General features: G+C 45.3%; 3 pseudogenes; all 3 read left to right on the top strand.

Moving 5' to 3' along the window:
- The first annotated feature begins 548 nt into the window (after positions 1 to 548).
- LOC101054054 (adrenodoxin-like) lies at positions 549 to 2,285 on the top strand (annotated as a pseudogene).
- Positions 2,286 to 4,093: 1,808 nt separating this feature from the next.
- LOC101054375 (adrenodoxin-like) lies at positions 4,094 to 5,664 on the top strand (annotated as a pseudogene).
- A 6,919-nt stretch (positions 5,665 to 12,583) lies between these two features.
- LOC101027543 (adrenodoxin-like) lies at positions 12,584 to 14,539 on the top strand (annotated as a pseudogene).
- Positions 14,540 to 15,006: the final 467 nt, after the last annotated feature.

Below are 15,006 nucleotides of genomic sequence, written 5' to 3' on the forward strand. Positions count from 1 at the left end.
ACTGCAGTCTAGACATTCCTTGTCTCAATAGATCCTTCTGCCTCAGACTCCAGAATACCTGGGACCAGAGGCCAGCACCACTTTGCCCAGATCATTCATTCATTCATTTGTTCATTCGTTTGAGACGGGGTTTCATCAAGTTGGTCACCCTGGTCTGGAACTCCTGATATCAGGTAATCCTCCCGCCTCGACCTCCTGAAGTGCTGGGATGACAGGTATGAACCACCAGGCCTGACGCCTCAGATCAATTTTTAAATGTTTTCTACAAACAGGGTCTCATCACTTCGTTGCAATCCTCCTGACCCGTGATCTCAAAGTTTTGGGATGATGGATGGGCACACACTGTGCCTGGCCTGTGGGGACTGATTCGCAACCACAACTGACGTGCTAATATTTTTTTCTTTTTTTTCATTCTTCTCTTTTTGAGATGGAGTCTCGGTCTCTGCTAGGTGAAGCAAGGGGCAAGCTTTGAAAGCAGCAGCAACCACCACCTTCTAGAGCCCCATTCAAATGCACAAATTCCGGTTTCCCTTCTGGAGTCAGAGGTGATGGCTCCCATAGCCTCGGACTCCTCTCCGTTCCTTCTGAAGCTTTTGCAGGTGAAGCCCCACAAGAAGACTGGCTGCACTCGGGTTTTTGGGGACATGGTGGGGCTGGAAGAGTCTCCTTTTCTTCTAATTCAGCCTTTAGCATCTGGAATGACAGGAGCACACTAAAGCATCCAGCTACTTTTCCTATTTTCAGAAGAGATAGGATTTTGCCATGTAGGTCAGGCTAGCCTCTAACTCCTGACTTCAAGTGATCCGCCCTCCTGGGTCTCCCAAAGTGCTGGGATGATGGGTGTGAGTTGCCAGGATTTCACACTAGAAGAGCAAGTGCACAGCCAGGGCACGGTGGCTCATGTTTGTCATCCTACCAATTTTGGAGGTTCAGGAGGGAGGATAACGAGGTCAGGAGTTCAAGACCAGCCTGGCCAACATGATGAAACCCTGTTTCTACTAAACATGCAAACGATTAGCCAGGCACGGTGGCGGACACCTATGGTCCCAGGAATTCGGAAGGCTGAGGCAGGCAGGAGAATCACTTGAACCAGAAGGCAGAGGTTGCACTGAACCAGCAACATGCCGTTACACTCCAGCCTGGACAACAGGGGTGAGACTCAGTCTCAGCGGACAAAAAGAAAAATGAGCAAGCTCGTACCCTGCCACCTTTCACTGCAGCTGCCCTTCCTTAGGTTCTGGATGACATGTCATTTCTGCCATAGGCTGACTCCATCGATCCCCTCTCCCTGTTAGTGACTCAGTTGAGTAACTGGTGGTAGAGGTAGAGCTTTGCCTTTGGCCCTTTGAAGGTTGGCCTGAAATGTCAACTCCTCAGAGACAGATAAATCAGAGAAGAGGCAGACACGTATCGTTTCTGGGACCCACCTTCATGGGAGCCTGCAGAACGAAGGCCCCCAGATGATTTGCATTCCACAGGGTGTGTCTTCTCTGACTGTAGATCCTGAGACTTTCATTTCTGAAAAGGGAGAGGGCCCTGCCTCTTCCACGAAAAGAAAGAGCGAGTGCTTAGAGAGGCCGAGAGGAATCAAGATAGATGGATGGGCCCTGCTGAGCTTCCCCACAATGTATGATTTGAGGAGGTCGAGGCCAGGCTCCCACTTGGATGGAAGGGGCATGTTTCAGACTTTTCTCTCTGTCCCTTGTGACATCTATACTTCTCATATTTCCCGAATAAACTTCTCAACTTAAAAATAAACAGTTAAGGGTGGTCCTCAGAAGCCCTGCAGGACAGTGGCTGCACCCTGCTGGGTCCCGCGCTGTTGCAGGGGGCCTGCTGAGGAGCCGGGCACCTGGGGGAGGTGTGGAGCCCAGCCGTCCACTGAGCATATCGCCACGGGCAGGGCACGGAGCAGCTCAGAAGATAAAATAACAGTCCACTTTGTAAACAGTGATGGTGAAACATTAACAACCAAAGAAAAAGTTGGTGATTCTCTGCTAGATGTTGTGGTTAAATATAATCTAGATATTGACGGTTTTGGTACATGTGAGGGAACCCTGGCTTGTTCAACTTGTCACCTCATCTTTGAAGATCACATATTTGAGAAGTTAGATGCAATCACTGATGAGGACAATGACATGCTCGATCTGGCGTATGGACTAACAGACAGATCACGGTTGCGCTGCCAAATCTGCTTGACAAAATCTGTGGACAATATGACTGTTCAAGTGCCTGAAACAGTGGCTGATGCCAGACAATCCATTGATGTGGGCAAGACCTCCTGAAATAGAACAAATAGGAATATTTTCATGGAATTTTACCTATTTTATAATTATTATTTCTTAATATCATTAAATGAGAACATGGATGAATGCATTTCGTATTATGACTAGCTTTACTATTTTAATTCAGCTCATAAAACTACTGAATTTTTTAGTTCTTGAAAGTATGCAATTTTTTAGTATATAGCAAAAATGTCAATCAAATACTAGAAAATAGTTCACGTTATTAAAAACTCAATTTATTTTCTGTTTGTTTACTGACTTTAACAAAATGTTTTCATGTAATCTCATCTGTTTACCTAGAAGATAGGTTAAAAAAGATATTCACCAGGCATGGTGGCTCATGACTCTAATGCCAGCACTTTGGTAGGCTGAGGCAGGTGGATCATGAAGGCAAAAGATCGAGACCATCCTGGTCAACATGGTGAAGCCCCACTTCTACTAAAAATACAAAAAAATTAGCTGGGCATGGTAGCACGTGCCTGTAATCCCAGCTACTCAGGAGGCTGAGGCAGAAGAATTGCCTGAATACAGGAGGTGGAGGTTGCGATGAGCCGAGATAGCACCATTGCACTACAGCCTAGGTACGAAGAGTGATACTCCGTCTAAAAAAAAAAAGAAAAAGAAAAAAAACTGACTTTTTTTAATGTTTGTTTAGTGACTTTAGCAAAATGTTTTCGTATAATCTCAGCTGTTTACCTAGAAGATAGGTTAAGAAAAGATATTATTTGCCGGGCGCCATGGCTCATGCCTTTAATCCTAACACGTTAGGAGGCCAAGGTGGGTGGATCACCTGAGGTTGGGAGTTCAAGACCAGCCTGACCAACGTGGAAAAACCCAGTCTAAAAAAAAAAAAAAAAAAAACCTTTAAAAAGTCACAAACAGAGAGAGCTCATTCCAATGATTTTATTGATTTAGAGACAGCATCTTTCTCTGTCACCCTGGCTGGAGTGCACTGGTGCCATCGTAGCTGACTCACTGCAGTCTAGACACTCTTTGGCTCAAGAGATTCTTCTCATTCAGCCTCCAGAGTACCTGGCACCAGAGGCATGCACCACTGTGCCCATATCATTCACTCATTCATTCATTCATTCATTCATTTGAGAGGGGGTTTCATCAAGTTGGTCAGGCTGGTCTGGAACTCCCAACCTCAGGAATAGCCCACCTCAGCCTCCCAAAGTGCTGGGATAACAAGCACGAGCCACCAGGCACAACCCCTCGGATCAATTTTTAAATATTTTCTACAGACAGGGTCTCATCACTTCATTGCAATCGTCCTGACTCGGGGTCTCAAGGTTTTGGGATGATGGATGGGCTCGAGCCACACTGTGCCTGGCCTGTGGGGACCGATTCGCGACCACAACTGAAGTGCTAATATTTTTTTTCTTTTTTTTTAATTCTTCTCTTTTTGAGTTTGAGTCTAGGTCTCTGCCAGGTGAAGCGAGGCACATGACTTTGAAAGCAGCAGCAGCACCCGCCTTCTAGAGCCCCAGTCAAATGCACAAAGCCCTGTTTCCCTTCTGGAGTTGGAGGTGATGGCTCCCATAGCCTCAGGCTCCTCTACATTCTTGTGGAAGCTTTTGCTGTGCCACCCCACAAGAAGGCTGGCTGCAGCTGGGTTTTAGGGGATGCAGTGGGGCTTGAAGAATGTCCTTTTCTCCTGCTTCAGACTCCAGCCGCTGGAATGACAGGCACACACTAAAGCGCCCAGCTACTTTTCCTATTCTCAGAAGGGATGGGGTTTCGCCATGTTGGTCAGGCTGGCCACGACCTCAAGTGATCCGCCCTCCTGGGTCTCTCAAAGTGCTGGGATGAAGGGCGTGTGCCGCCAGGATTTCACCCATGAAAGGTCAGCGTGGGGGCGGGGTGTGGTGCTCACGCCTGTCATACTAGAACTTCGGGAAGCCCAGGATTGAGGATCACGAGGTCAGGAGATCGAGACCAGCCTAGCCAACATGATGAAACCCCATCTCTACTAAACATACAAATGATCAGACGGGCATGGTTGTGAACACCTGTGGTTCCTGCAACTCGGGAGGCTGAGTCAGGCAGGAAAATCACTTGAATCTGGAAGGCGGAGGTTGCACTGAGCCGAGATCATGATGTTGCACTCCAGCCTGGACGAACGGGGTGAGACTCGGTCTCAGGGGAGAAAAAGAAAAAAGAGCAAGCTTGCACCCTGCCACCTTTCACTGGGGTCGGTCCTTTCTTAGGTTCTGAATGACATGTCATTTCTGCCATAGGTTGACTCCATCGCTCCCCTCTCCCCGTTAGTGACTCAGTTAATTAACTGGGGGCAGAGGGAGAGCTTTGCCTTTGGCCCTGTGAAGGTTGGCCTGAAATGTCAACTCGTGAGAGACAGATAAATCAGAGAATAGGCAGACACGTTTTGTTTCTGGGACCCGTCTTCATGGGAGCCTGGAGAACGAAGGCCCCTGGGATGGCTTGGGTTTCACAGGGTGTGTCTTCTCTGACTGTAGGTCCTGAGACCTTCGGTTCCGGGGAGTGGGAGGGACCTGCCTCTTCGACGAAAGGAAAGAGCAAGTGCTTAGAGAGGCTGAGAAGAATCTAAACAGACAGACGGGCCCTGCTGGGCTTCCCCATTCTTTGTATGATTTGGGGAGGTTGAGACTAGGCTCCCACTTGGATGGAATGGGCATGTTTCAGACTTTTCTCTCTGTCCCTTGTGACGTCTATACTTCTCATATTTCCCAAATACATTTCTCAACTTAAAAATAAATGGTTAAGGGCAGTCCTCGGCAGCCCAGCAGGCCAGTGGCTGCACCCCGCTGGGTCTCACACTGTTGCAGGCGGCCTGCTGTGGAGTCGGGCTCCTGGGGAAAACACGTGGGTGGGCCGTCCACTGAGCATGTCGGTGCAGCATGGAGCAGCTCAGAAGATAGAATAACAGTCCACTTTGTAAACTGTGATGGTGAAACACTAACAACCAAAAAAAAAAAAAAAAAAAAAAAAAAAAAAAAAAAAAAAAACTTGGCAATTCTCTGCTACATGTTGTGGTTAAATATAATCTAGATATTGATGGCTTTGGTACATGTGAGGGAACCCTGGCTTGTTCAACTTGTCACCTCATCTTTGAAGATCACATATTTGAGAAGTTAGATGCAATCACTGATGAGGACAATGACATGCTCGATCTGGAATATGGACTAACAGACAGATCACGGTTGTGCTGCCAAATCTGCTTGACAAAATCTATGGACAATATGACTGTTCAAGTGCCTAAAACAGTGGCTGATACCAGACAATCCACTGAAGTGGGCAAGACCTCCTGAACTAGAACAAATAGGAATATTTTCATGGAATTTTACCTATTTTTATAATTATTATTTCTTAATATCATTAAATGAGAACATGGATGAGTGCACTTCATATTAGGACTAGCTTTCCTGTTTTAATTCACCTCATATAACTACTGAATTTTGTGGTTCTTGAAAATATGCAATTTTTGTTTGGTTATATAACAAAAATATCAATCAAATATTAAAAAATAGTTATTGTGATAAAAAAACTGACTTTTTTTAATGTTTGTTTACTGACTTTAGCAAAATGTTTTCATATAATCTCATCTGTTTACCTAGAAGATAGTGTTGTACTGGACCGAGCATAGAAAGTCAACACCAAGACAAAAGTATGTCAAATTGCAGGGTCATTTATTATGCTGGCAACCATGGAGGACTCGCATCTCTCCAACCTGTGGCCTGAGTTCAGAAGGAGCGGGGTTTTTAAGCTGAAAAACCACATCCTGGTTTCAGGGTGAGGGGATGCAGGGCAAGCAACTTTTCAGCACTTATTGATAAGCAAAAGCAAGCACTTTTCATAGAAGCCAAGGTCAGCACTTATTGCAAAGAGAATGGGGAAGCCATTACAGCTTATTTTAAGAACAGCTTTGTCTTTTATAAAATGGCAGTTCTCAGGTTCTAACCTTTAGGCTAGCCATGTTACATTCCCCCCTGTTTTTTTACACACATTAAATCTTTAATAGTTTTTTTCTTTTTGGCTTAAGGGCTTATAGCTGGATCTTAGAACTATTAACTTGACTGAGTCTATTTTTTTCTGGATAAATTTGAGGAGTATATTTAAAAGGCATGGTCCAAATATTAACCCTAGGACCATTAGAGCCAAGGGTCTTGCTAATCTAGTAAGTAGAGATGTTATGCCAAAGACATTTCCTGGCAGTCAGTGATTAACACACAAGATGGGATGAAAGGAGACAACACTATACTGAAAACTACTAACACCCAAGTGTAATTTGCTCTAGTTAGCATCAAGTAGCAATTATGAAGCCTGTGGTCCCTAAAATGACCTCAGTCAAAATTATTTGGTATGGCCCAGGCAATATTTTGTACAATAAAATATAGACACTATTTGCACTAAAAAGCTCTTTTCTGTGGAAGTTATAAGGCAGAACTAGCAAGTAGCAAAAGGGACAGATACACTGCTTTTTTAAAACCAACATATTCTGTACATTTAGTAAATTTGACAAACATGGTAAATATTAAAGATGTCTGAAGCACAGGTCTTGTCCTTAAGAACACAATTTAGTTGATAGACAAGATACGCATATATAGACATTTGTTAATACATGTTAACAGTGTAACCTAATATATGATTTATTTATTTAAGAACCACTTATTAAGCAGCTACTATGTGCCAGTTACTTTACTGACTTTAGAGAAATAAAAACACCTTTAAGTGACTTGGAATCTACTGAACAAACAAATATATCAAGTATGAGATAGAACAGGTGTCTTCAACCCCTGAGTCACTGACTGCTATGGGGAAAATTGTCTTCCATAAAACCTGTCCCTGGTGTCAAAGAGGTTGAGGACTACTGAAATAGTAGGTATAATAGAGATACAGAAATTTTTATAATTTTTTTAACCAATTCTATGGATTAACCAGTATTTTTATTTCTTTGGAGAACACTGAGTCCAGGGCACATTAAATACTCACAGCTAATGGACTATTTTTTTTTATAGTTTAACATACATTTTGGTCTCCATGGTAGAGTTATATAAATTTAGCAAGAGTTAACTAGGTTTTTTTTTTTTTTTTTTTCAAACCTGTTTATGCCAGTTGTACCTGTGCTTGTCACTTGGATTAAATAATTTAATCAAATATTACATAAACATAAAAAGGAAGAATGTCTTGGTAAGACAAGACAATAAAGGAGACCCACTAAAAATATTGCTGTCAAATTGGATGTGGTTGAAACAACTGTAAAAGACTGGGGTGGGGATAATAAAAAAAATCTAGGATTTTGCATTTACTCTGTTTTACTGGGAAAACCAAACCTAGAAAGTAATTTTTTTTTTAAACACATGCCAGGGGATTAAGATGGTTACCACAAAGAGCACGAAAGTCTTAGCTTCAGGGGGTCTGTTGAAAATGAGACCACCTTTCATTTCGTGTCCAGGGGGCAGTGTTGACATGTGAGTGGTGAATCTAAGCAGTTAGTCCATTCACCTTGATTGACATGGGGGTGACCAGGATCATGGTGTAGGGTCCCTTCCAGCTAGGAGTTAGGCTGGAGGTGAATTTCTTGACCAGGACTTCATCCCTGGGCTGGAAGGGGTGCACCGGCTGGTCAGTGAGGTGCACTGGGGTAAGTTGAATTTCCCTGATGAGCGGGTGCACCTGGGACTGAACAGACTGGATTTACCCTGGCACATACATTACATTGAGTCATAGTTTTTCTAACAATCTCATGTAAGTGTGGAATGTAGTATCTGGCCTTCAGCAGCTTAGCTAGTTTAGTTTGTCTTAAGTGAGTGGCCTGGTGTGTGTGTCCTTAACTAGAGTTCGTTCTAGAGCCTCAGGGAGCACAATTTTTGTGTCCTGTAGAGTCCACCATCCTGTGGAACCTTGCCATTCCCCCTGTTTTTTAGAGGGTTGGGACAAGCAGAGTTATAAGAAAAGTCAGAGGTTTTACTGGCCCCAAGGCTGTCTGTCTGGCTTGTAGGTCAGCTGTCCTATTTCCCCTTGCCTCTGGTGAATTTTTCTTCTGGTGTTCTTTGCAATGTATTAATGTCATGGCCTTGGGCTTCCATACAGTCTCTAGTGGGGCTAGGATTTTCTCTTTGTTTTTGATGACTTTTCTCTCTGAGGTAAGCAGCCCTCTTTATATATATATGGCTCCATGTAGATAGGCAGTGGCAAGGGCATATTGGCTATCAGTGTAGATGTTGACAGTCTTTCCCTCCACCCAGTCCAAGGCCTTTATCAGAGCTATGAGTTTTGCTTTTTGGGCTGAGGCTCCATGTGGAAGTGCCTGGGCCCAGATAACCCACTCTAGGGTGACCACAGCTGCCCTAGCATACCTGACTCCATCGACCATGAAACTGTTGCCATCTGTATACAGTACCTCCTCTGGGTTCCACAGGGGGACGTCAGTGAGATACGGTTGCACAGTGTGGAGGACGTCTATTGTCTGTTGGCAGTCAGGTGTGGGCTCTTCTGGCTAGCTGTCAGACAGCAATGTGGCAGGGTTTAAAACTGTGGTTTTTGAAAATTTTATGCAGGGCTCGTCCAAAAGTAAGGCCTGGTATTGGACTATGTGGGCATTAGACATCCATTTTCCCGGAGCTCCACGTAGTAGTGACTCCACTGCGTGGGAAGTCACTAAGTTTAACTCCTGTCCCAAAGTCAATTTTTCTGCCTCCTTGACTAATACGGCTGTGGCCACTACTGCCTTTAGGCAAGCCAGCCATCCGGAGGCTACAGGATCAAGTCTTTTAGAGAGGTAGACGACTGGCTGGGACCAGGGTCCCAGAGTTTTGGTGAGCACCCCCTTAGTGACTTTCTGTTTTTCATGCACAAACAACTGGAAAGGTTTAGAGATGTCTGGCAAGGCCAAGGCTGGGTCCGCAGTCAGGGCAGCCTTGAGCTTGTCAAAAGCCCGTTGCTCTACCTCTGTCCATGTCAAGGGCTGATTTTCTCCAGTGCAGGCATACAGAGGCTTGGCAAATTCCAAAATTTATAGCCTGCAGTACCCTACTGCCCCAAGGAATTTCTGAAGTTGGCGTTTTGTGGTAGGGGTGGGCATTTGCAGCACTGCTTGGACTCAGTGGGGTGCCAGTGTCTGGTTGCCTTTCTCTATAATATAGTCCAAGTAAGTAACTTTTGGCTGGCAGAGTTGAGTCTTTGTTTCCCTAGGCCCCTCTGCTGGATTCCTGGTTCCCGTGAGATAACTCGGGTTTCATGGAATGTTGTTATCATGGCCTTAGCAACTCTCTTATCTTGCTTGGCCTCTAGGGTGTCTTTATTGTTAAAAACCTTTTGGGCAATCTTAAATAACTGAGTTAAATTTATTTCCTGGAACCCTTCTAGCTTTTGCAATTTTTTTTTTATGTCTGGGGCAGACTGGGAAACAAAAGCCAGATTTATGGCCTGCTGATTTTTCGGGGCCTCAGGATCAATAGGGGTGTCCTGTAAGTGCTCAAGGAAAGCAGCTAGCAACTCCTGTGGACCCTGAGTTACAGTCCCCACCTTGGGGAGTTTAGTGGGCTTATGGGCCACTCCCTTAACCCCCCTCTTTTTTTTAAAGATACCGGTGAAAAGTGTTCAGAGCCTGGTAACCCTAAGGTGTTGGGGTCCCATTGGGGTCGGATAGAGAAAAAAAACCCTTTTTAATTTGGTTTTCCTATTTTTTATTTATTTATTTATTCCTTTCCCTGGACGTATGTTGGCTTTCAGGGCTTCCTATCTAATTTTTCCTCTTTTTTTGTGGTGAACAGAATTAGTAATAATTGTAGGCAATCGTTTTAAGTGGGGTGATGACAATGGAGTACGGATTTTAAGAGCCCTGTAAAAACCTGGGGCTTTTCAGAGAACGGGAGATCTTGAGCTCCATTGTAAAACCCTGTAACCGCCACTACCTTAAGTTCTCCAGCCTCCCAGCATGACACTCTCCCGGGGAACTTTCCATTTCAGCAGGTTTCTAACCCTCCCCCCTCACTATCTCAGCAGTTCCTCAGCACAAACCTCTCCAGGGAACTCTCAGCAGTTCCTCAACCCCTTCCCTCCTGCACAGCCCCTCACACTGGATGCATCTGCCAGCTTGCAGGCCATAGGAATCTTCTTTGCCATACCACGGGTGCTGCCAATTTTGGGTTTAGCCCAGCAGCTTTTTTTTCCTTGCTTTTAATAAGGCTCGTGCCAGCACTTGGCATTTTGGCCCTCTCTTTGATTTCTATTACCTTCCGGTTATTTAAGTCACTTGAAAAGAAGGGGATGTGAACAAAGAATGGGCGACCCCAATTGTCTTCTATTGGGGGTGCTGCTTGAAGAGGAAGGACCGCCAATGGGTGTGGGGCTCTGCTGCAGCGGGGTAACGTTTGATTACTAGTACTGTTGAGGGGGGTGTTGAGGCCCCGGTTTAGAGGGCCTTGAGTAGGATGGAAGTAATTTCTGACCCTCCGATGGGGTGGGGAGAATGGCTGGCCCAGAAGGGGCTTTCTTTGGGCTGGCTAACATGACCTGAAGTCTAGCCTGTTTTATGCAGCATTTCAGCCACAGTTGGGTGGTGGGGTGGTTGTTGGACTAAATCCAACCATTGGTTAATATATGGAAAATGGTCAGGGTGTCCAGGAGTTTCCGTGACCATTTTTCATACAGCCGGGGTAATTATTATTTTTTATGAGTTGTAGGTCCCAGTGTCAGGCCACCCAATTTTGAAAGATGGTCATTTTAGATTAGATAAAGAACAGAGTTCTCCATGGGTTAATTTTATTTCATATTGGCCTGAAAACCCAATCTTGAAGTTGGCGGTCATGCATTGGAGGAGGGTACAAGGCTGGGAGCTAGACAACCCCATTTGGGTTTTTTTTTTTGAATTTTTGAATTTTTCCCCAAAAAGCTGGCTTCACTGAGGATTTGAACCAACAACCTTGCAGTTGCAGGCCCCACACCTTAATGACTGTGTTAACAAGCCACTTGTGTTACAAAGGGTTAGAAAGCTTTTCTTAAAGCCAGATTCTGAATCCAAACCTGCACCCTGTGGCAGTGTGGCCTGCTTCAAAGCCGGGTGGGGCTGCTGGCTCGCAGAGGAAGGAAAAAAAAATGCTTTTTGTGTGAGTTTAAAAACTGAGCTCGCACCACTGGGCAGGCTGTGAGTTTTCCGCCCTTGCAGCTTTTGGTCACCTTGACACAGGGACGCTAAAAATGTATTAAATCCCTCTCTTCGTATCTCTTTCTCTTTTTGTTTTCCTCTCTTTGCCTCTTTTTTCCTACTTTTGTTTCTCCTTTTCTGTTTACTTTTTCTCTTTCTCTCCTCTCTCACTCTCTGTCTTCTCTCTCCTCTTTTACTTTCTTGTCCTCTCTCCTCTCTTCTGTCCACTTTCTTTCTTGCTCCCTGTTCTTTGTCTCTCCTCTCTCCTCTCTTCTCTCTGTCTCTATCCTCTCTCCTCTCTCTCTCTCTCTCTCTCTCTCTCTCTCTCTCTCTCTTTTCTCTCTGTGATGCACCACAGGGCACTGCCTTTGACAACATTGGACACTTTTCTGGCAGAATAGGCAGTTACCAATTTTTCATCCCAGCCTGAAAAAGGGTACTCATAAACCCTGATCTAGGACTTTGTCTCCTATGACCCCAAAGAAACTACTTCCAAGGTGTCAAGGGCACAACTGCCTCCCCGACATGGAATCAGACCCAGCATGGGCAAAAAGCACTCCTTTCCTGGTAGAGGTGGCTGGGAGAATTTATAAGCCACAATAATCATAACAAGGAAGAAAATAAAGACAACTAAAGTTGAGACTATCTGCCACATGGCGAAGGAAAAAGAGTGAGGCCTCAGTGATAGAAGAAAAGATGAGAAAGAAGGAGAAGTAATCTCTGCAGGGGTATAATCAGTAAAAGTTTCCTGCATCCAGTGGTTCATCAACCACTGTAAAATATCCCCTACCTCAAGGGAAGATGGCCTGAACGAGTGTACGTCTGCTAGCAGGAGTATAACAGAACTGACAAATCTACAGACAAGACAGGACCACATACAAGAGTGACAGACAAAGGGTGGGTGCCCCCCAGATGGGAGACCACTCAGTTGCCTCTCTGGCCACTTTCCTGAAGGACATTTCAGAGTGTGTCTTGGTTAAGGTGTGCTCGTATAAACCCCGGGCCTGGTCACCTCAGGATGGAAGTCCAAGTAGGAGAGCTCTGAGGTGAATCACCATTATGCCCTATGACACTCCCGTGGAACCACAGGTGAAGGCCCACACAAGCCCTGTAGCCTTTCAGCCATGGCACTACATATATACACACTCACTCTCTCACTCACACAGAGTTTATGGAAAACAATCGAATGCTGACACCCCCTGCCAGCTACCAGAAGGCTGTGAATGCTGACACCTCCTGCCAGCTACCAGAAGGCTGGCATTCACTATGCCACACCAGAAGGCTGTTGCCCACTGCAACCAGCCACCAGAAGGCTGCCACCCACTATGACAGCCACCAGAAGCCTCAAGCGACGTCTTGGTGAGGCTTGCCAGGTCAGAGTTGTAATGACTCGTCAGTTCCCCGACTCAGGCCCTTTCCTTTGAACTAGTTCCCAGTTTCCAGATCAAACTTACCTCAAGAGGTCTTTAGGACCCTGAGGAATTTCGGGTGAATGTCAGTCGGGTAGTCGCTTATCTTCCGAGGTGGCACTCTGAAGCTCTGGGACAGTCAGGGGGCGCCTCCCCTAGAGGATGCTTCTGAGGTGGGAGAGGCCGCCCGGGCGAGACTCTGAGATGGCTTTTTTCTGGTGATGAAAATAAAAGATCTTGGTGGAACCTCCAAATGTTGTACTGGACCGAGTATAGAAAGTCAACACCAAGACAAAAGTATGTCAAATTGCAGGGTCATTTATTATGCCGGTGACCACGGAGGACTCGCGTCTCTCCAACCCGTGGCCCCAAGTTCAGGGGGAGCAGGGTTTTTCAGCTGAAAAACCACATCCTGGTTTCAGGGTGAGGGGATGCAGGGCAAGCAACTTTTCAGCACTTATTGATAAGCAAAAGCAAGCACTTTTCATAGAAGCCAAGGTCAGCACTTATTGCAAAGAGAATGGAGAAGCCGTTACAGCTTATTTTAACAGCCGAGATCATGCCATTGCACTCCAGCCTGGTCGACAGGGGTGAGACTGTCTCAGGGGGAAAAAGAAAAAAGAGCAAGCTCTCACCCTGCCACCTTTCACTGTGGTGGGCCCTTCCTTAGGTTCTGAATGACATGTCATTTCTGCCATAGGTTGACTCTCTGGATCCCCTCTCCCCATGAGTGATTCAGTTAAGTAACTGGGGGCAGAGGGAGAGCTTTACCTTTGGCTCTTTGAAGGTTGGCCTGAAACATCAACTCTTCAGAGACAGATCAATCAGAGAATAGGCAGTCACGTTTCATTTCTGGGAACCATCTTCATGAGAGCCTGCAGAACAAAGGCCCCCGGGATGACTTGGGTTTCACAGGGTGTGTCTTCCATGACTGTTTGTCCTGAGACCTTAAGTTCTGGGGAGTGAGATGGCCCTGCCTCTTCCACGAAAGGAAAGAGCAAGTGCTTAGAGAGGCCGAGAGGAATCTAGACAGACAGAGGGGCCCTGCTGGGCTTCTCGACTCGGTGTATGATTTGGGGAAGTCGAGGCCAGGCTCCCACTTGGATGGAAGGGGTATGTTTCAGAGTTTTCTCTCTGTCTCTTGTGGCATCTATACTTCTAGTATTCCCAGATAAACTCCTCAACTTAAAAATAAATGGTTAAGGGCGGTCGTCCACAGTCCTGCAGCCCAGTGGCTGCACCATGCTGGGCTCTGCACTGTTGTGGGTGGCCTGCTGAGGAGCTGGGTGCCTGGGGGGACCGTGGGGGCCAGCCGTCCACTGAGCATGTTGGCGTGGGCACGGAGCAGCTCAGAACATAAAGTAACAGTTAACTTTTTAAACTGTGATGGTGAAACTCTAACAACCAAAGGAAAATTTGATGATTGTCTGCTAGATAGTGTGGTTGCAAATAATCTAGATATTGATGGCTTTGGTGCATGTGAGGGAATCCTGGCTTGTTTAACTTGTCACCTCGTCTTTGAAGATCACATATTTGAGAAGTTAGATGCAATCACTGAGGAGGACAATGACATGCTTGATCAGGCATAGGGACTAACTGACAGATCATGGTTGGGCTGCCAAATCTACTTGACAAAATCTATGGACAATATGACTGTTCGAGTGCCTGAAACAGTGGCTGATGCCAGACAATCCATTGATGTGTGCAAGACCTCCTGAACTAGAACTACTAGGAATGTTTTCATGAAATTTGACCTATTTTTATAATTATTATTTCTTAATATCAAATGAGAACATGGATGAGTGCACTTCTTATTGTGACTAGCTTTTCTATTTTAATTCACCTCATATAACTACTGAAAATTGTAGTTCTTGAAAGTATGCAATTTTTATTTTGATTATATAACAAAAATGTCAATCAAATATTAGAAAATAATGTGATCAAAAACTGACATTTTTTTCCTGATGTTTGCTTAGTGATTTTAGCAAAATATTTTTATATAATCTCTTCTGTTTACCTAGAAGATAGGTTAAAAAAAGATATTCACTGGGTGTGGTACCTCACACTTGTAACCCTAGCACTTTGGGAGGCCGAGATGGCTGGATCACCTGAGGTCAGGAGTTCAAGACCAGCCTGGCCATCATGGGGAAACCCCATTTTTAACACACACACACACACACACACA

The sequence above is a fragment of the Saimiri boliviensis genome, chromosome 3, assembly GCF_048565385.1.
Source record: "Saimiri boliviensis isolate mSaiBol1 chromosome 3, mSaiBol1.pri, whole genome shotgun sequence".
Taxonomy (NCBI): domain Eukaryota; kingdom Metazoa; phylum Chordata; class Mammalia; order Primates; family Cebidae; genus Saimiri; species Saimiri boliviensis.